Source organism: Callorhinchus milii, unplaced genomic scaffold (assembly GCF_018977255.1).
Source record: "Callorhinchus milii isolate IMCB2004 unplaced genomic scaffold, IMCB_Cmil_1.0 Scaffold7, whole genome shotgun sequence".
Taxonomy (NCBI): Eukaryota; Metazoa; Chordata; class Chondrichthyes; order Chimaeriformes; family Callorhinchidae; genus Callorhinchus; species Callorhinchus milii.
In genome coordinates this window covers 6,507,236-6,529,624 of record NW_024704748.1, presented here as the reverse complement: position 1 = coordinate 6,529,624, position 22,389 = coordinate 6,507,236, and the positions used below count along the sequence as shown (strand labels likewise).

The following is a 22,389-nucleotide window of genomic DNA, read 5'->3' as shown; positions in this document are numbered from 1 at the left end:
TCAGCATACGTTTTAACCTTAATGAAGTTTATGAAGGTTACACTGTTACAGACGCGGACTGGTGAAACATCAAATAACAGTCGAGTTGTTTACATGCATCCTGCATTTGCTGTGTAAACAAGAGTTTGCATTGATGGGTTGAATTCCGTAATTAAGTTATTTCCGCTGGTGGAGGAAGCGGAATAAAATGACAGTAATTAATTTGTGCAAAGAAATGCTCCTGCAACAGTCTAACCAAAGAGAACATGTTTTCTTTAAAAAAAAGACAAAACAAGTCGCATTTAAACAATACCCTTGGTGAAATATATCCCATTTAATTGCAGGGTTCAAACACTCATTTTGGTTCACTTCACTGGGTTTTCTGTTTTGCAGCTATTTGGAACTGTTTTACAACAATGCTTTTTTTGTGTGTGCAAACAGGTCATTTTGAAACTTTGAGCAATGGAAAACATAGGTCAGCCTGAGTGGTCTGTTATATCAGAAGCAATGTAGAGGCTTCAACCCTTCAGCTATGTCTTGTTCTGTCACTGCTGCTAAAACTCAGCTTTAGCCGACTTACATTATCTGCAACTGTTGTAGAAAAACAGGTAACAGTCAACATTGTGCAGCCGTCCGGTTCTATTGATACTGGGTCCTTTGCCCCCATCAATTGGCGGATCGCTCTCCGGGGGTAATAATCCCTCCCCAGAAATATATAATTTGGTCACTCAATCCACGACTGTTTGTGGGACGCGGCTGCGCGCAACGGGTTGTCCCTTTACGCCCACAAAGCACACGGCCAATTCACGTGACACTATTAACACCCGAAATACGGCGGATGCCGGAAACCTGAAACGAAAACAGTGGTCGCCCGGGGGAGGCGGGTCGGGGTGGGGTTGGGTGGGGTGGGGTAGGCGGGGTAGGCCCGGCGCGCTCCCCGCCCCGGGCGACCACCGTCCAGGGTTCCAGCGTACCCTGCCGAGCGCTTCGTGACGTCTCGACTTAACCCTAACGGTTAGGTTGGGATGGATGGTTGGGTTGGGATGGGGTTGGGATGGGTTGGGATGGGATGGGGATGGGTTGGGATGGGGATGGGGATGGGTTGGGGTTGGGATAGGTTGGGGATGGGGTTGGGGGTGGGGTTGGGATGGGGATGGGTTGGGGATGGGGTTGGGATGGGTTGGGGATGGGTTGGGGTTGGGATGGGTTGGGGATGGGTTGGGATGTGGATGGGGTTGGGGATGGGTGGGGTTGGGGTTGGGATGGGGATGGGTTGGGATGGGGATGGGTCGGGATGGGATGAATGGGTGCGCGTCACCGGTGCTGGGGGCGGCGCGTGTGCGCGTGCGCGGAGGGTGAGCGAGCGACAGAGAGCGCGCGGGAGCGAGCACGCAGGGTGACGTGCGGTGGGTGCGCGCCCGCCCGCGCTCTGCGTGTGTGTGTGTGTGTGTGTTTTTGCGCAGTCGCTGCGGGGCCCGAGGCCTACGTGATACCGGAGCGAGAGAGACAGAGAGAGGCGGACGGTGGACCCTGGACACCCCCCCGACACCGCTCCCGCCCCTCCTTCCCCGGGTCCGTCCACAGTCTCTCTCCCCCCCTCCACTCTCGACAGAGGCAGCCGAGCCGAGGTGAGTGGGTGAGTGGGTGGGTGCCGGCGGGTCGCTCCTGGTTACCGGGCCCTCCCCTCCCCTCCCGCACCCGGGGCCCGGGGGGGGGGCGGCGGCTGTTTATATCATTCACTTCCACCTGATGTGCTCCTGTCCGGGCCGCACAGTCGCCTCTTGTGTCCGTCCCGATCTTTCTTTTGTTTTTGTTTATTTTCCGACACACATTCATTCTCCTCCTCATTAGGTAACGGCGTTTGTTTATACCGTGTGTTCACTTTGGTCTGAATATAGACCAGGCTGTATTGATGCTGGTCACTATCATATAGACCAGGCTGTATTGATGCTGGTCACTATCATATAGACCAGGCTGTATTGATGCTGGTCACTATCATATAGACCAGGCTGTATTGATGCTGGTCACTATCATATAGACCAGGCTGTATTGATGCTGGTCACTATCATATAGACCAGGCTGTATTGATGCTGGTCACTATCATATAGACCAGGCTGTATTGATTATAATCACTATCATATAGACCAGGATTTATTGATGCTGGTCACTCTTATCATACAGAACACAATTTATTTATATCACGCATACACTCACTCTTATCAAACAGGAGAGGATTTATCCATGTCATACATAACATGATTTATTTGTAACATACATACATTGCCTATCGTAGGTAATAGGATTATATATCACACATACATTCATGATCACACATTATAGGATTTATTTTTGTTATATGTGGATTCACTCCATCCTACACGACAGGATGTAGCATACATAACAAGATTTACTTATAATACATACACTCAGTCTACCATATATAACAGAATTTATTAATATCCTATATATATTCACTCTATCATGCAAAATAAGATTTACTTGTGTTTTCCACAGATTCACTCTATTATACATAACAGGGTTTATAACATGTTTATTCATGTGGTACATTTCATGTATTTGCAGTGTGTAAGTGTGTTTACATATAGTTATATAATATTTATTTGATATATGTTTAAGCCATTTATATTACAGTAGATGCACAGTATTTTATTTATATGATATATCTTGTGTATTTACAAGTTCCATCTGCTTGTACGTTCATATGTGCACTTAATTTATGTGCATACATTGGTATTCATTTTATATATTACATTTATATTTTATTTATTCAATTAATGTTTTAAACCCTGTTAATAACCCAGCAGAGATTGGATATTAGAGCCAGGCGGCGTCAAATAGACCTTTTTTTAAAAAAAAGGAGCCACTTTGTTCTTTCTGCAGCAGCATCTTTGGCAGTGACTGGCAGTAGAGCCCTTTGTATCCGCTCTGACATGTTTATTGGAGTCATTGTGCAGGCTGCTTCCAACCCGGGCAGTCTGCAGAGGCATTAAATAAACCAGCCACTCCACAATGCAAAGGTAATGAAACACAAATCTATTTGTCTACGCTCTGTGGCCAACTATTTGTTTCTTTGTTTATTTGCTGTTGCCACAGTTGCATCGAAAATCTCAGTTTCAATGTAATATCTGGGAAGCTACAAAAGGCAGGCTGAGCTGCATCGAGGCGACTGATGTATTTATCCTACTGTAAGCATCATTCTGTGTGGAGATTTTTACCTCTGGTATATGTATTTAAATTGGTTTCTTTTGGTAATGTTAGTCAAGTTGTTCTTCGGATTTTTTTTGTTTCAGATGGTATGTTCAGATCACATCTCCGTGATTAATGTTCTTCCTTATTCTCTTTTGTTTTTAAATTCCCCCTTCCTTCCATCCTTCCGTGATTATATTACTGTATTTTGTTTACCGCAAAGACCCGTGCGTTAATCAGAATTGATTTAAACATGAAGAAGGGAGGGTGACAATTTTGGAACAGTCAGCACAGGTTTGAATGACCTCTATTCAACAGGATCAAAACCTGTATTCTGAGATCTGAAACAAAACCGAATAGAAATCGAGGGTGAATAGAGTTAATTTGCCAGGAAAAAAAAAGGTGATGGTTTTGGTCAAATGAGCATTGGGGATGAAAATCCCTCGATATCCATTGCTGCAAAAGCAACACTACCTTGTACATTCTAAACATTTCCGTCGTAGCACAGTTTATAAAGCGTGGAACAGATGGCTGAGCTCATTATAATTTCAAATTAACTCCCGATTGTTAAACCCGTATAAGACAATTTTCTTGATAGAGGTTGCTGCTCCTACAGTAATGGGGTGTTCCACAATTGAGCTGTTCTTATTTACTCCTGTCTTACCCATCTCCATTCCCTTTGTTTGTGGTGTTCTGATTGTGGCTTGCAATTGTAGAGATGGATAACACAGCGGAGAGAATTGCATTAGAATCCAATTGCTTTTGGTTGAGAGCGAAATTGGAAACAACAACAACAAAACTGTTATTAGCACTGGAAGATGGTGTTTCACAGCTATTTGAGTTTGTGACTTAAATGGAACAGGCTTTTATATTAATAGTTTAATTGTCACGTGTTTGAATTGAAAATGCACGTTAAATGAAAATGACCTTGAAATTTGAAAATTTTCATCTGAACCTTCAGTGTTTTTTCTTCCAAGGCTGTTGCAGTTTGGCAGTGGACTTTGGCTGCTGACTTTATTATTGCAATATGATGTTCAGATGAATTCATTGCAGGCACACCTTTGCCAAACTGCCAAATATTGTGTCGTAATGAAGTTGATTTCCCGCCCTATTTTAAAAACAAAAGTCCTTCAAATAACACCTGGCTCGGAGTTTTAATCAAACTTACAGCTCTGTCCTTTGGTGTGAGTTTTGTTTTGGATCCATGTACATTTCAACTGCATACCACTAGTCTGTCGCTCCAAGATTCGTGGAGGATATTTGCCCTTCTGTTGATAAACAAAGCTCACATTTGATGCTCCATGGAAGGAGTTTTGTAACTAATTAGGTTCTGCTTTTAGAGAATCAAGTTTAGATACATAAATGTGTTTTTAAAGGTTGCTGGAGTAAATCTTGCAGAAGGATTTTACCATGAATTACTACTTTTGATTTCTGGACCTTAAACAGTACAGGGAGTGAATGTGGTTCTGCTTTCAAACCCTTCTAAAACATTTCTCCCTTTGTCCGTGCTTTTGGTTCAAACCATCAAACTCCCCTTCCACTCTTCCTCGCTACTTGATCTGTCAAATTGCTGTGAAGTACTTCAAGATTCATTCTTGGTGGTGAGACGTGCTTTACAAGTGTACGTTGTTGATTGTTTACAATTGGAATTCCACCACAATGTGTCCATGCAATTAACCTGTGAGTGGGTATAAAATAAAAAAAAGTGCATTTAATTCTGAGCTCTGAACCACTTTCCTGACCAAGGTATCACTCGTCAATATTAACATTTTCAAAGTACTGTACTTTACATTTACATAGATCACTTAACACTGAGTAGGTGGGTTGCCAAGACCTTTAAAAGACAAGCGACAAAAGCATGGGAAATATAATACTTGAACTGGAGCCGTAGGAAGGAGAGAGGAGAGTTGTAGTTTCAGCTCTTGGGTTTATTTCTAAATTGATATTGAAGGTATATTGGACCTATATTTTTTTTGAACAATTGGAAATAATAGACGTGATGAAATTGGGTACACAGGTTATGTATTTCTGTTGAATTTTGATATTAGGGTAAAGATTTAGGATTTACTTAAGTCTTATTGCAGTGAGTGATTTTCTTTGGGAGAATGTCCACAAAAGGATCAGATTTTAGCCTCCGATTTGTTGAAGGCTGTATTAACTATGTTTGTGAATATAAGGTTTAAATGCATATCATAAACATTGAAACTGCTCAAAATGTAGATTTCCAAAGTGCATAAGTACTCTGAATAGCTTTTAATTCTGCACAGATATAGGTGTTTACAGCATATAAGTTTACCACTACATCCTTCTTATAGTGAATGAGCAAGGACATTGTGGGTGAACCCAACGATTTCTCTAGAACTTGACTAGCAAATAAAGCTTAGTTTATATAGGTTCATTTTATAGCTGTTTGGATGGTTGTTCTGAAAAATGTTGTCCTCAAAAACACAAAACTTGCATTTTTATAGCTGTTTCACATATTGGAACATCTATGGCTCCTGAAGTCTTGTAATTGTAGGGAAACCCAGTAGCTACCTGCACCACCAAGGTACCACAAATGTCCTGCAGGTGCAAAAGGGTGTCTGTTACTACTATATTGCTCCTTATCTTTTATTTTGTTCTTGCGAGCTTTCATCTTCAGTTAGAAACTCTGTTCACTTTCTCTGACAGTTCAATTGCCTGGGTGACCCTGAGCCTTGTAAACAGGTTTGTGTTCCTGATTTGTGTTGAGTTAAATTGACCTCAACTGGAGCCCTAGTGCAACACAATTACCCTCGCTCAGTGTTCTGGGCAGGGAACAGCACTTTCATACACTGTCACATCTGTTTATCAGTAGTAATTTAACTGTATATTGCTTTATTATAATATAATAATGATGATCTTTGCATTTGATATAGTGCCTTATCAGTATTATCAAGTCTCCAAGATGTCTCAAAGCGCTTCACAGAATATACTATAAAGTTAATTGACTATATATTTTGTGGGTGAAACATGGCAGCCAATTGCACACAGCAGTGTCCCACAAACAGTTGTGAATTGAGTGACCAAATTATTACAACAACAAAATTACATTTGTACAGCGCCTTTCACATCGGGAGGATGTCTTATTTTTTTGAAGGGATTATTACCCATGCAAAAGCAATCTGCCAAACGACTAACAATTGGGTTTCTACTTACTGCTGGGTAAACGGAGGAGTGGGGAGTAAGGAAACTTGCCTAACGTTTCGCCCTGACCTGAATCGAACCCGGGTCCCACTCGCTTGCGAGGCGAGTGCTCTAACCATTAAGCTACAGGACTCAATGAGTTCATTGTTCATTTTTTCCATCAACCCATATTTTTCAGCAGGGCAATATCTCAGTTTTTCATTGTATTTCTTTCTCCCTTCAGTCCCTTTTCTCTGTTTCCTTCCCTCCCTATTATTCTCTTGCTTTTATTTTCACTGGTAGCATGACTTACCATTTTTAGCCATGCTCTTAGACATTTGCAATCTTAAGTTAATTAGGAGAGGTGTAAGAATAATGTGGAACATTATTCCTCCAGGTTTTCCCCTTTTATCTCTTTGGGAAGTCTCTTCCCGGTTGTCACCCCTTTCTCTCCATTAGCCAGCTGAGCTAAAACTAACCGTTTGGGGAATCACAGACACAGACCCTTTTGTGTTCTGTTATTATGCGCTCATGGATATACACTATCCTGATGTTCAAACACCACTCTCTTACACCACTGACCAGTGAGCTCCAATCTCTTTTTCGTTTGTATGACTTGTCCTTCATTGAAATAACCCTTTCAAATTAACGCGGAGAGTATGCCAAGCAAAATAGTCAGTGCATTGCTGTAATGTAGGCAATTTGGTTAAGAGTTATGCTGCTTTGTTTAGAAGAGGGATGTGGGCCACAGTGAATCACAGAGCCTCAATATTTGGTCTATTGATTGGAGTAAATTGGAGAGCTTTTATCATCAGTGTTGTCTCTGAGCACGTAGTTTGCAGACAACACTGTTGGTTATTTTCTATCCAATTATTGAAAATGCAATTATTTAAATTTTGGTATCTCAAAATTCACCTATTATAGCAATTGGCTCTCCATTCCCTGCACCAGTAGACATCTTCTTTATGATGGACCTCTGGTTGTTAAAGTACTTAAGGTTCACTTCTTTTTCACTTGTTACCTCTGACCAACCACTGCAAAATATTTGCCGCTGGTAACTTTTATAATGGTCCAGTGTTACTCAAAGCATTGGTTGGTTTTGTGCTAATTCATATAGTCCAGAAGGCACTATGTTTGATTCCTGATCAGCATTGAGTTGAATGGGTATTCCAATTGGCCTTATTGCCCCTGAACTTGGGGAGGAAAAAATTAGCCCGAATTCCCACTTCTGGAATCACCATCCACTAATTGCTGAAAAGTGAGAGTGAGAACAAGATTGAATTAGTCTTGATGCCCTCTCTGGTTGAATAGCCTGCTAAGCTCACTTATTATGGACACACTGTTACTTGGCTTACAGAGTCAAGTACCAGAGGGCGATTGACTCTGTTGGTCTTGTATCCTACCACGATTCATCATCTTAAGATGAAGAATGAGGGAGATATTACTTTTACTTTATATACAGTAGTACCATGTTGTAAATTCAGTTCATTATGATCTGTTTCAGAGAACATGTACAATATTATTTCATGATACAATTGATAATCCGTGTGATACATTCTGTCCTGTCTATTTGCTAGTTCCTAAATAAGCTGTGGAAAATACTACAGTGAACTCCTGATAACTCATCACTCCAAAGGAAATGAATATTGTGTAATTTTTACATGTACACTATATCTCCACACTTTTAATCAGTTTCCACCAGTCCTTCCGTCCTGTTTCATTTTTCTCTCAATCATTCTTTCTTTCTTCCCCTCACCACAATGCTTGTGCTTTTCTCAAGTATTTGACTGCTATTTATTTCCCTTCCTCACTTATCTGTCATCCACTTGTGCTTCCTGTTTTTTTTCTGCAGCTATAATTTTACTCTCTTCATTGCAATTTTGGCCGTATAAAGAGCACAAAACATATGTCCATATACGTTGCACACACTGAATTTGGCTCACTTTAATTGTAGAAAGTGGAGCAATATAACTTCATAAGGAAGGATACATCTAAACAATTGTTGGCAGTACAAACTCCCTTTCTTTTTCGTATAGTAGCATGGGATCTTTAAAGTCCACCTGAACAGGCAGACTTAAACTCAGTTTCACATCTCACCTGAAGGATGCACCTCCACAATGCAGCGTACATCCCCAGCACTGCATTGGAGTATCAGCCTGGACTATATCAATTCAAAGTCCTGATGTGGGGTTTGAACCCGGACCCTTCTAATTCAGAGGCAAGAATGCTACCAACTGAGCCAGGCTGATGCCGAGTAGGTCGGGTCTGAATGCATTTTAAAAATGTATTCAGGTTTTGCACTGTTTCCCAACATTGGGGCTTTCTATCTTCAGGGAAAAGTACTTGAAACAATCACCTTTCAGTACTTTTATTACATTTTAAATGCTGATATCTTATTCATGAATCTTTATGTGTACGAATTGGTCCTGGGATTCTGTTGAAAAATTCATTACTTCAATGTATTTCTCAAAGTTATCACGTGTGAATTCAAAGGCATTTTAGACAATGCATCTTGACTGCTAAATTTACTTCTGTATATTTTAGACCCATTTCCAATGATTCAAATAATTTGATAGCTCATTTGAAAAATAAGTTTCAAATTTAGTTTAGTTTTAACGTGCGTCTCCAAACCAACGCAACTGCACCATCTCAATCTTTGTATAAACCAGCTGTATACATACAGGTTTTGAAAAGCAATCCATGTTGGCCTTGCAGTCATCACTTCTGCAACAAAGTCAAAACGCATAACATTAGTGCTTATTCAGATTTTTTATGAATGTTCTCTGTTTATTTTGTTTCTCCCACCCTCAACTTGAAAGTCAATATTGTTTTTTTTCTGAATCGTTCATTGAAGTGACCAAATTATTTCTTTTTTTTTCTTGAGGGATTATTATCAGGCGTGTGAAGTAAGGAAACTTGCCCAAGGTTTTGCCCTGCCGGGAATCAAACCCAGGTCTCTCGTTTGCTCAAACCACTGAACTACAGGACTCCATAATGTAAAGTGAATTGACTGTATATTTTTGTGGGTGAAATGTGAAGCCATTGCACCCTGCAGTGTCCCTCAAATAGTCATATATACAATAGTATATTTAGGAGTCCTATTTGCTAGCGTCCCGCTATACTGTTTCTGTAAATTCTCTGACTAGGTACCAAAGGTGGCAATTCATTTTAGACATATTAGAGGAATTTATTGTTAAACTATAGAATTCACTCTCAGCATTTCCCATTTGCTCTCCAGTCCTGAATCTGGACTGTGTTAGCATGACTTCCAAATATCAAATGGTGTAAGAGTTTATGGTTCTGTGAAGTTTTCAATAAATCTTGCCAAGATTATTTTGCAAAATTACCCCCACTTCCTCTCAAGACCATGTTAACATTTCGTTCTGCCACAGCAATTGATTTTTTTAATTTCACACCCAGGTAGCTCATTAAACCTACCATTTGCAGTGTTTTATTTTGACGCAAGATATCAAACATGATAAGCATTACCATGGCTAAAAAGGGATACTATTGTTTGTGTCAATTATTATTTGTAAATTTGATCTGGGTGGTAATATTTAGGGAGTTGTGCTTTTAAATTATGTGAACTTGAACTAAATATAATTGTACATGAAAATTGCATTAAATTGACATAATTAATGTCATAGAATCATAGAATTATACAGCATAGAAGGAGGCCATTGTGTCTGTGCCGGCTCTTTGAAAAGAACTATCCAATTCAATCCCATTCCCCCGCTTTCTCCCCATAGCCCTGCAAACTTGTCCTCTCCAAATAATTATCTACTTCTCTTTTAAAATTGTTTTCGAATCGGCTTCCACCACTCTTTCAGGCAATGCATTCCAGATCCGAACAACTCGCTGCGTGAAAGAATTTCTCCTCACCTCTCCTCTGTTTCTTTTCACAACTATTTTAAATCGGTGTCCTCGGGTTAACTATTTTGCTTACAAGTCTCTTATGTGGATGGGTGGGGATAGGCGGGAACAACTCACATCACATTTGAGCTGATCCTAACCCAATGTCCACACAAGCACTTTCTACGTAATGTATTGCTGAATATCAGTTAGTAAGAACGATGGCTTTCCAACTCAGCACTGGTACTGAGATCAGCTAACCTGGCATATAGCCTGTGGGATTTGTTTTTGAGGCATTTACCTACAAAAATACAGTCACTATACTATACCGTGAATCTTGTGAAGCGCTTTGAGGCATCCTGACATGAATTGGTGCTATCTCAAAGGTAGGTATTATTCTAATAGTATATGTTAAAAAGCAATAGTAACTCGAGATTCTGTTCATTGCATTAGCAGCAAAGTCACCTTTCTAAACTGAATACCTAAAGCAGATCAACATACTGATACAACAGAACTGATGGGAATGATGCCAAAGTTGATTTTTTTTAATCAATTGAGGGAAAAAAAATGATGGGTGGCATTACATTTTGAGAAACTGGATATATTTCTATTTGTGACTGCCAAACCACAGAATTAAAGCCGTATGTACTGGAATTCATTGTAAAGGATGAATTAATTGAGAGCTAGAAACAGTTTTACATTTTTAGGCCTGAGTTGGAGCGGGGGGAACTGAGGAAGGTAATCAAATGCCCTGTTGAAAAGAAAGGTGTTAAGGTGGTCTTTAAAGATGGGGAGGGAAGGGGGTAAAGTGAAGGGACTTTGTGATGGAGCTCCAGTCAGCAGCAGCAGGGGAAAGGATAGCTGAAAGCTCACCCACTCGATGATGGGGCGAGTTGGTTGGAGAACCGAACGCAGGCTACTAAGAAGAGATAATGGAAATATTTCTATTACAAACTTAATAAATATGCATGACTGTGCTAACTAACTGGAGTTACATGTTCCACTTTCAGCTGTCAGGCTGTGCTTGTTTATCATCTGGTGACTGGTGTTGAGCATCAGTTTCATAGAATGCAGTGGTAGTTGCAAAGTTCTGCATTGATCCAACAGGTCTGCAAAGACAAGTAAGTTAAGATTATGAAACAAGGGGAAAAAAAGCTTTTGCACTCGGTGTGTTTAGTTGTGCCTTCATTTGAAAAGTCTTGCACGGGAAATGTACCTCCGCATTTTAGCACAGACTGAAATAGAATTGCGAAAAGGCACACGGTACCCCAAGGGGCTGCAGGCAATAACTTGAGCTGTGTTTAAACTCCATGCCAAGGTGAACTGGACTGTTTCTTATGCCCATACAACAACATCTGAACTAATTCAAAAACTACTAAATGATCGGAATCTGGAAGCTTGTTCTTTGTGGTGTGATGTTACTCTGAACAATGTCGAATTAATGTCCACAACTTTTCAGCACATGTTTTTCCCTTTTAAAGAATGGATAGGTGAGCCAATTAATATTTCAATCCTTGACAGAACAAGCTCAGAAACTTGCAACTGAGAATTTCAATTCCCTTGTAAAATGTAGTGACTGTATTTTGTAGGTGAACGTGGCAGCCAATTTGCTCACAGCAATGTCCGATAAACAGCCACGAAATGAATGCCCAATTTTATCTGATTGTTGCCAGGACACCGGGAGAAACTCCCTTCTCTTTTTGAATAGTGCCACAGGATCTTTAACGTTCATATGAAGTACAGAACGTTCCAGCAATGCAGCGCTCCCTAGCACTTTATTGGAGTGTCAGTCTACACTATGTGAGTTAAATTCCTGAGGTGGGGCTTGAACCCACAACATTTTGCTTCAGGGGCAAAAGTGATAGCAACTGAGCCAGGTTAATGCCATCCGGGGACACCTGCTTTCTTGAAAGGCTAGTTTAGCCGTTACACCAGCAGGGAGAAGATTTAATCTAGCTGTCCAAAGAATTTATCACCGGTTGAAACTCTTCAAGCTCAAAGAAAGAACAAAGTTAATAACTATGGTACTTGAGTTTTGGTTGTCTTTTGAATATTTTAGTGTGCAATTCAAGAATCATTAACTGGAAAGGAAAACTAAATTCCACAATTAAGTTGGTGTGGCATTGAATAGCTTGATAGTGCAGAGTTAACCAGGTTTGGGCCGATGAGCAGGATCTTTGACATTTACAGTCTAATTTGGAACAGAGTTGACTGTACCTTGAGTCAAGGAGCTTGTTTTGTGTTCGAAGGTTTATCGGTTTTCTGTCACTTAAACATTCAATGGTCAACTAATTGGTGTAGCAGACATTCAAGTATTGTGTCTTTGTTAAAGTTCACTTCAGGCAACTTCTGTTATAATTAACAGGAATTCACTGCAGATGTTCATGATCCTATAAAGGATGGTATACAGGATTTGATTTTATCAGTAAAATACACAATTTGGATGCAACCTGGGGTACTCATCATCTTTACTTTTCTGAGTTACACAATAATTGATTGATATAAGAGGCTTCAAATGGAAGCTAAGGCAGGGTTCTGAATCTCAAATATAAAGGGGCAAGCAATTTTCACAGGCTTCTGAAAAAAATCACGAATTCAAAAATTGGCCTATGAAATTACCAGATTCTAACAGGAAATGTGTCATACAGAGCAGGCCTCTGTTGGTAAATACCACATTATATCCGTCAAATACTGAGGCATAGTAAATTGTTTTGCTTTATTAAAAGCTATTGATATATAATAATAATAATCCTTGCATTTGATATAGTGCTTTTCACATCTTCTCGACGTCTTAAAGCGCTTCACAGAATATGCTGTAAAGTGAATTGACTGTATATTTATGGGCGAAACGCGGCAGCCAATTGCGCACAGCAGTGTCCCACAAACAGTTGTGGATTGAATATGACCAATTTATTATTGTTTTGTTTTTTGGAGGGATTATTATTAGGTGTGTGTGGTAAGGAAACTTGCCCAAGGTTTCACCCTGCCTGGAATTGAACCCAGGTGTCTCGCTTGTGCTACCCACAGGGATAAAGCTCATTTAGCATCACTGGTTTAAGGTATCTAAGGGAATGCCTTCTAACACTTGAGCATTTGTCCCTTTACCATTACATTCATTTGTTGTTGAGCGTAATAGATTATTCATAAATGGACTGATTTATACCCTAAAGGGGGTGTGGTTTCCAATTTCCAACACTTAATGGTCTTCAGGGCTCAAGAAGCTGTGCATCAGTTATGTTTGCTCCAGTTAGCACGTAATGAAAGTGATACAGATGCATTTCATATCCTTGGTACACTGTCATTTCTAGTAGAAAATTGTTCTTTATTTTTCTGGCCTAAAAATGTTCATGTGCATTAAAGCAGTTTATACAGCAATTGTTGTTAATTGCTAGGTTTAATAGTGTGCTTTTTTTTTACAATATACTTTTAAATCACCTGTAGTCCTTGGTAGGAAGATTTCAGCTTGCGTTTTACTATGTGTTTAGCTCATGTGTGAGTATTCTTGTATTGTATTAAAGTTAAATTACCCCATTGAGCTTATAGTGTTGGCGGAGATTGCACCGTATTGTCAGAGATGCAACTACAATCCACATCTTAGTGTTGATGATTTCATGCACAGTTTTAAGACATTGAGATCGTCAAGTACAGCATCATTAGCAAAATGTGTATTCCTATTCTTCAGCTCATTTGCTAAATGTTAAAGTAACCAGATGAGAATAGCAGCGGGATAGGGAAAAAAGCTGGCAAGTAAGATTTTAAAAAAAGTGACTTAAAAAATAGCAGTAACAGACACAATGGGCCGAATGACCTTTTGTGTTGAAATTTTCAGTTTCATTCCAAATTATTATTTTTAAAATGCTGTTGGTTAATGAAGAATTCAGCTGTTATCTAGCTCAGTCGAAAATTGGAGCTGCGTCTATCTCGGTAATGTTGGTCTTTTTTTTGCCTAAGCAGTAGTTGGCCTGATTTCTGTCTGTTTTATTGATGTAAGGAATGGAAGTAGGTCTGTGAAAATTGTTCTTGTAGAATAAATCCATGCAATACAGTGTGTAATGTTGCCTTAAAAAATGGAATTTGACAGTAAAATAAAGGGCCATTTGTTTGTGAGAGTGCTTCGACTGATTCTGGAAAACATGGGTTGTCAAAACATGCACGTTTTCTTGCCTTGAGTGATTAAATGTCAGTTGGGGAAATCCAATATCGCAGTGGGCCCAGCCCAGGTCTGTATATTACACAATGAAGACACTTGTTCCAGAAAATGTGGAATAAAAAGCAAACTGAAAATGTTATGGTTCACCAAATAAATAACTGCTCCACTTTGTGCTTTGGATTTACAGTGGTTTAGATGGCATAGCCTGGCCAGGGATGCATATTTTGCTATTGCTAGTGTAAGTTTGACACATCAGCAGAAGCATAACATTTGAGGTACAGGAATGCATCTGACTCTGAATGCAGAGAAAGAAAACGTCAATTGCTCAAATCTGTCTCAACTGTAAAAAAACATTTGTGTATTCTACAGTACAGTATTTTTATCCTTGCAGTACAGCATCTGTTTGTCTTGAACTCCAAATCTTTCTGCTGCCATTGGATGATTAAGACTAATTGTAAATATAATTGATAGAATACAGTTAATTGAGTTTCCGCAGCTTCATTTTAATTGTTTAGGAAATCACTGATAGAGATGACTTCTCGCACATGTTTGCTACCGTAATTATCTTTTTTTTCTCATACAGTACTTGGACTTCCCTAGCTATAGCAAGGAGATTGTACTATGACCTGTCAAATTTCTGGCTGGCAGATAAAATGAAGTTGCCGCATATTTAAGAAGTGAAAATACATACATTTCACTGCAGCAGGCTGTCCCAATTAAATGTACTCAGACTTGGCTTCCCAGTTTTGAATTGTCAAACCACGTCACTCTACGAGAACTGTAACAAATCTATTTTGAGGTCCACAATCTTATTACCATAGAAATTCACAGCACAGAAAAAGGCTGTTCATAGTCATTGTGCTGGTTCTTTGAAAGAGCAGTCGATTCACTCACATTTATTTGCTTTTTTCCCCATACCCTGGCAAATGACACGTTTTTTAAGATAACATTTCAGTTCTCTCTTGAAAATTCATATGGTTTCTGCCTCAACCACTGGGCACAGTGGTGTGTGTGTGTGTGTATATTTTTTAAAAAAGGCTCCTAATCTGCTCTTTGATAATTATCTTAAATTGATGCCCCTTTAATTACAGAATTACTGACCAGTGGAAATTTTCTCCCGAGTGACCCTTATCAAAACCCCTCATAATTTTAAAGACCTTCCGTCAGGTCTCCCTTCAACCTTCTCTGTTCCAGTTAAAATAGAATTTGTATCCCTGGAGTACTTTGGAAACGCTAATGCTTATTTTGGTCAAGGCTTTTACTCCTATAGAATTAATTAAATTGTTTACCAGACAAACCACTGGTGAGTTGTCTGTCGTCTTCTCCACACTGTGATCCCTCAGCCCTGTAGTACTTTTGGTCATAATCATGTGTGAGTCCAGATGATGATGGCAGCATAGTTAAAAGTAGGGAGCATTGCAAACGAGCCTGATCGCATTCTCAGTCGGTGTCCGTACGCACTTTCAAGCATGGAGATACTCAATAGCCATCAACAGCAGGATCTGACTGCACAAACACACTGGATGGCAATAATGGGGCTTCACTTTAGTGTGATAAGATTTTAAGTGAATATGCCAGGTTAGTTGAAATAAAATGATTCCAAAAGTTTTTTTGCGAAGGAGGCATAGAGATTTCCTGGCCAGATTTAGACTCATCCAACGATTATATCTGCCGCATATTTACCGATGTCTTTATGCAGTTGCATTGATTCACAGGAAAAGCACCTGAGGACTCCAGGACTGATAAATGCAGAAAGCCTTTAGGGGAAGCTGCTGGTTACCACCACAAGTGCATGCATTGTTCTTCCATTGTTTTGATCAGTTAATATTGCCAATGCTTGTTTTAGGGAAACTGTAAATTACAAGAATGGCAGACACATGGTCGTGTGCTTTTAATGGTACAGGCAAGTCGCTGATTGAGTCCCACATTCAAAGCCACCCCAGAAAAGATGCAGAGATTTCATGGTGAGATGATTTAGGGCATTTAAGAAGCAAATACCAACACAAGAAAATGAGCTGAATATCCTCCTCCTTACTGTGATATCATTGTTGCTGCTTTTCATTTCCTAATGTTGATGCATCTTGCCTCAAACAAGTGACTCCGAAATAAAACGCGAAATACTTCGGATGCTGGAAATCTGAAACAAAAACAGAAAGAATAAAAATGTCCGCCAAGTCAAGTGACAACGGAATAGTTGTCAAGTCAAGTCGAAGCTTGAGGTGGTTACTGGTGCAGGCTTCCTGGATTTACTACATGTTGCCATCAGAGTAACCGGAAAGGCGTGTACACACACTGTTCCTTCTTTCAATTTTTAAAAAATATTTAATGAAACTAAGCACATTCAGGATCAACATTGGCAAACATCTCAGCCAAGGATCATACAGACCAAGGCATGTCCGTTCCACTGAGTTTCAAAGTTGCATTATAATAATAATAATCCTTGTATTTGATATAGCGCTTTTTCATGTCTTCTAGACGTCTCAAAGCGCTTCACAGAATAGACTAAAGTGAATTGACTGTATATTTGTGGGCGAAATGCGGCACAGTCGTGGATTGAATGACCAATTTATTCTTTTTTTTTGAGGGATTATTATTATTAGGCATGTGGAGTAAGGAAACTTACCCAAGGTTTCACCCTGCTGGGAATCAAACCCAGGTCTCTCACTTGCAAAGTGAGTGCTCTAACCACTGAGCTACAGGACTCCACAATTATGTTGTAGTAAAATCAACAAGCTTCAAGATTAACAGTTCCATGATGCAGCAACTTGCATAATTTGTAACTCGAGCTTCGTTAAAGTTCCAGTGTGCAAAAGTCTAAAATTATCACTCTGTCCTCCGTCATATTTATTATCACCATGCAATCAGCAAGCTTTGGGGGATTAAATCACCTTTTACCGAAGTCATGAGCTATTTATAAATAACCAACAATTTTTTCCCATTGATTGAAATGATTACTCGCCAAAGGCACACGGTCAGAGCAGGGATCATTCTTGGAATTAAATTTTTCAGGTAGGGGCTCTCTGGATAACACTTATAATAATAATAATAATAATAATCCTTGCATTTGATATAGCGCTTTTCACGTCGGGAGGACGTCCCAAAGCGCTTCACAGAACACACTAAAGTGAATTGACTGTATATTTGTGGGCAAACGTGGCAGCGAATTGCGCACAGCAATGTCCCACAAACAGTCGTAGATTGAAAATGACCAATTTATTATTGTTTTTTTTGGTTTTGGAGGGATTATTATTAGGTGTGTGGAGTAAGGAAACTTGCCCAAGGTTTGGCCCTGCCTGGAATTGAACTCGGGTCTCTCGCTTGCAAAGCGAGTGCTCTAACCACTGAGCTACAGGACTCCACACTTCACAGATTACGTGAATAACAACAAATGTACATTTATATAGCACCTTTTATAATGTCCTAAGGCACTGAACCAGAAGAATGTTTTTAAGAATTCCTAAAACCCTCTTGTTGTCTCATCAAGGTGATCAGTATCACCATAGGGGGAATGATCATTTCTTCTCCCCCCAAGATTCAGTATTTCCAGGTCAGGATAAAAAAAAAGGATCAGTTTGCATATACATTTGCAGATAAAATCTCCAAAATTGCACTTTAATCCTAACCCGAAAGAAATCTTTTCCTGATCTCATACAAAGCCTTACAATTAGTGGAAGAGCATCAATTAGGAGTCACATTATCAGAGATCACTGGGAACACTCAGCAGCAGGTCAGGCAGCATCACTGTCAACGATTCCATTTAAATCATTTTTTTATTTTTTGATCAGAAATTTTGCACTTGGAGGACAAAATTGACAACTAATAGTTTACCATATTTATTGCCTGTATAAAAGCACACATTTCAGCCACCAATCGATTAGTGAGTCACTATGACAACAAACACACCATTTCTAAAACTCGTGTTTTAATTCATTTTTCTCCATTCTTCACCTCCCAACATTGTAAAAAAATATTTTTATTGATGAAATTGTTTTTGCAGATGATCGCAAAAGGATTGTGAATATCATTAGCTACAGTTTTTTTAATCAAATCCAGGCAAGCCTAATTATAACTTGCTTTGTGTAATGGCTTTTATCCTTGTTATGTTGGAGTGTCCAAGTTGCATTGTGTTTCAAATCAGAGTGCTATGTTATACACTAATAGGATATCCTGTGCTGCTCTATTAAGCATCTAATGCCAAGTGCAGTCTATCAACATGTTGCTAGCAGATATAAATTGAGTTAACCTGTCATTCCTTCAATGGCTTGCATGTGTTGCATTCAATGCATAGAATCGTTCAGAGATTAAGGAGTGCAGTAACACTTTTGTGAGAAAATATGCCTGAATTTGTAAAATTAAAATGTTACTAGATCCAGGCAGTTGTATTCAAACTATTTTAAAATGTAAAAAATAATAATCCATGCATTTCATAGCACGCCTTTCAAGTTGGGAAGACGTCTCAAAGTAATTCACGTAATTTACTGTAAATTGCACCAAATGCTTTTGTGAGCAAATCTGCTGACAAACATTTTAGCCAATTTGCACATAGCAATGCTTTGCAAACATCCATTAAATGAATGACTAATTTTATCTGGGCGATGGTTGGCTAGGACACTGGTAGGAACTCTTTTTTTTAAATAGTGCCATGGGATCTTTAATATCCACAAAATAACTATGTTACTTCAGCTACAAGCCATGCAATTTCAGTGACAAATCAAGGTATAAACTTTTCAAATACTCCAGCGATAACAGTTTAGCACTATTCTGATGTAGTCAGTCATCCCAACTGAAGTTAATGGTTCTGGATATTGTATTTCTTCGAACTGAATTCATATGTCTTTAAGTGCGTTAAGCTGTTGTATTCCATTTGCCCTGTATTTATTTGAGAAGAATATTTATTTATATTCGCCCACAAATATGCAGTCAATTCACTTTACAGTGGCTTCTGTGAAGCGCTTTGGGACGTCCTCTCGACGTGAAAAGCGCTATATCAAATGCAAGGATTATTATTATTATTATTATTAAGGGCTTTGAAACACCAGCTGTCCTCTTAAAGTGTTTCATTCCTCAGCCTGCCACAATTGTGCTTGTGAATCATTTTGAAATGAAGTGTACATTGGAACATTTTTGTTAAACTAATAGTTGGTTTCCGAAAGTATTTTTAAAAAAATCCTTTATAGTGGTGTTGTTTGAGGAATAATGTTTTATATTGTTAGCTTTATATGTCTGGGCACTGCAGTCCATATAACAATCCTTGCATTTGATATGGAACCTTATCACGAGACGTCTCAAAGCGCTTCACAGAATATACTATGAAGTGAATTGACTTATATTTTGTGGGCAAAATCTCTGAAGGTATCGAGCACTCTAAGGTCCAGCTGGGATATACAGTGAACAGTTCCAAACTCAAGGATACATGAGTGTGCCTTTGTTAGCACTGCACTGTTGTACATAGCTCGGTCTATGTTGTTAGTGGTTCTCTGATTTCTGGCCACTCAAATCCTCTCCTCCTTGTGGGCAGAATGTCCAGAAACAATTTTCTAAGGAAAATGTGCATTGATATGACTCATAACCACTGCTTCTAATTTCAAGGCACACTTTGACTTGATAGCTGCAGGTACATCTACAGACATTTATTTCATTATGCTGAGAGGATAGGACATGGTTTTGTAATGGTGCTTTAAAAGCTTCAAAGGAGTTTATAACTCATGAAAGTTGGAATTTGGTTGAACAAATGTCAATTGGCTGAATAAATAATCCTCGCATATAATGCCGTGCCCATTATATCAAAATATCTCACAAAAATCTTTGGCGTTTCTGTGATGAGTAGTGACTGTGGAGGATCCTCCTGTTTATACAGTGTCATTTGTATTTAACTACAATGCTGCACAATCTTTGATGTCTTGATCTGGAAAACTGTAGGTTGCTGGTCCTTGTAGTCAATTGATATACCGTCCTGTGATTTTTGTACTGCAGATTGGAATGCTTTGGAGAATTGCCCAGTCTTTAGAGAACGTATAATTCTCACAACCCACCTGTAAGTACCTTTTCTGTTGTGTGAGCAACGGAAGCCGTTTAAATAACAGAGGACATTTGTGCTAAACACAGACAAAGCAATATGATCGTGGATATTCTGAAAATTTATCGAGGGAGTTTCACCTTCTGCCCTTTTCCCTAGCCTACTTATAATGTGACTGGTAGCTGTTCAAATAAAATAATGCTCACTTTATAGACTGCAGTGTGGACCAAGTCATATGGTGACTTAAAAGGGGTGTTGTGATATGTTTTTGTAGATTATTTTTGGACAGCACGATGACAAATAGATCAGTGGCAAAATGCACCAGCAATCATTTTGGTCTTAGCCTTTCAGACCTTGCAGAGCTATGGCACATTCACCTTATTCAATGATCTTCACTATTTCCTTATTCCATGTAATTTTTCTTAGTCTTTGTACAATTCATGTCCAGTCTTAATCTGCTTTGTATCTTGCCAATAAAATCCAAACTCGATGGCAGAGAAATTTGCTTTAGTTAATGACACATGGTTGAAGTTAGGTTGAAACAACCAAGCTGCACCAAGAGTGTTAACTTAGGTTATTCAGCAGAAGGAATATTGAGAGGCTGATCATTTGTTGTTTTCTGTTGGCTTGAGGAGGAGTCAGGCAAGTGATTCATTGTGGGAGTAGGAAAATATTGGCTTCAGACATACTAAATTATTTTTAATAAAATTATCCAAATTTATTAAGGTTCCTTGCAATAGAGATGTACTCGCTGGTGTCCTTAACAGTCTGCCAGCTCACTGCAGTTGAATATTTTAAATTTCTTTAATATATCTGGAGATGATTCAAAGCAAAGGTTACCTGATGATGACTAATGTCTAATCAATACCAATATGTGTGGACAAATGTGGTCACTGCACTTTACAGAAAATTCTGTGAAGCTCTTTGAGGTGTTGCAACTCTGCAGTAACGTGCTCTATCCAATATTATTCTGCAAACTGCAGCAGCGTCATTTTTTTATACACATCATTCGCATTGTGTTAATGAATGAGCCACTCGGAAAATGACGCACAGCCCAATATAAAGCAAGGTGTGATGTATTCAGTGTGAAGCTTTATTTAGACCTGACTGAATGGATCATGTAAGTAATGATGAAGCATTCTATTAACTCTTTTTAGTAATCTTGGTTTATTCACCACATATGATGGGATTAAGCTCAAGAAAAATTGAAATTGTGCTTGTTAGCAACAATATGGGATGAGGATGTCGGAAATACAGTCCTGTCTTCTGGCCAGGTTCCTCAGGTCTGTTCACTTTCATATCCCTCCACAATTTTGCCCTGCGATAATGTCCGACCCTAGTGTTCTGGCTGTACTTCAATATTCATAGCACTGATGCAACAGAACTGTTTTGTTTTTCAAATTAATATGCCACTTTGATTTATTTTTTCTTTGGTTCATGGTACTGTTTTTGGACCGTCCCTATTTTGTCTTGGACTGCATGTGATTCTGAAACTTTGGGGTGGATTTTCGCTTTAACTTAAATAATAATAATAATCCTTGCATTTGATATAGCGCTTTTCACGTCTTCTAGACGTCTCAAAGCGCTTCACAGAATATACTGTAAAGTGAATTGACTGTATATTTGTGGGCGATCGCGGCAGCCAATTGCGCACAGCAGTGTCCCACAAACAGTCGTAGATTGAAAATGACCAATTTATTATTGTTTTTTGTTTTGGAGGGATTATTATTAGGCTCTGTGTGGAGTAAGGAAACTTAGCCAAGATTTCATCCTGCCGGGAATCGAACCCAGGTCTCTCGCTTGCAAAGCGAGTGCTCTAACCACTGAGCTACGTATTGTTGAGTACTCTTATCAATTTATTTGAAAGAAGCAAGTAAACGAAGGCAAAAGAAGCTCTGAGAAGAGTGTTTGAAATTTCTCCATGACCTCCACAGTGAAAGCTCCAAAAATATCATATAATATTTGTTCAGCCCTGACCAATTGCGTTCCGTAGGTAATGTCTCCATCTGTTCAGCTGCATTAGAAACCATTGTGTTCTTTG

General features: G+C 39.2%; 1 protein-coding gene across 3 annotated transcripts in view; it reads left to right on the top strand.

Moving 5' to 3' along the window:
* Positions 1–1,536: 1,536 nt before the first annotated feature.
* LOC103185857 (mitogen-activated protein kinase 8) overlaps positions 1,537–22,389 on the top strand; it is a 43,343-nt gene continuing 22,490 nt past the window's right edge. For all 3 annotated transcript variants that reach the window (XM_007904587.2, XM_007904585.2, XM_007904586.2), the window contains exon 1: positions 1,537–1,607. The gene's annotated coding sequence lies outside the window, so the exon portion shown is untranslated. The remainder of the gene's footprint in view (positions 1,608–22,389) is intronic.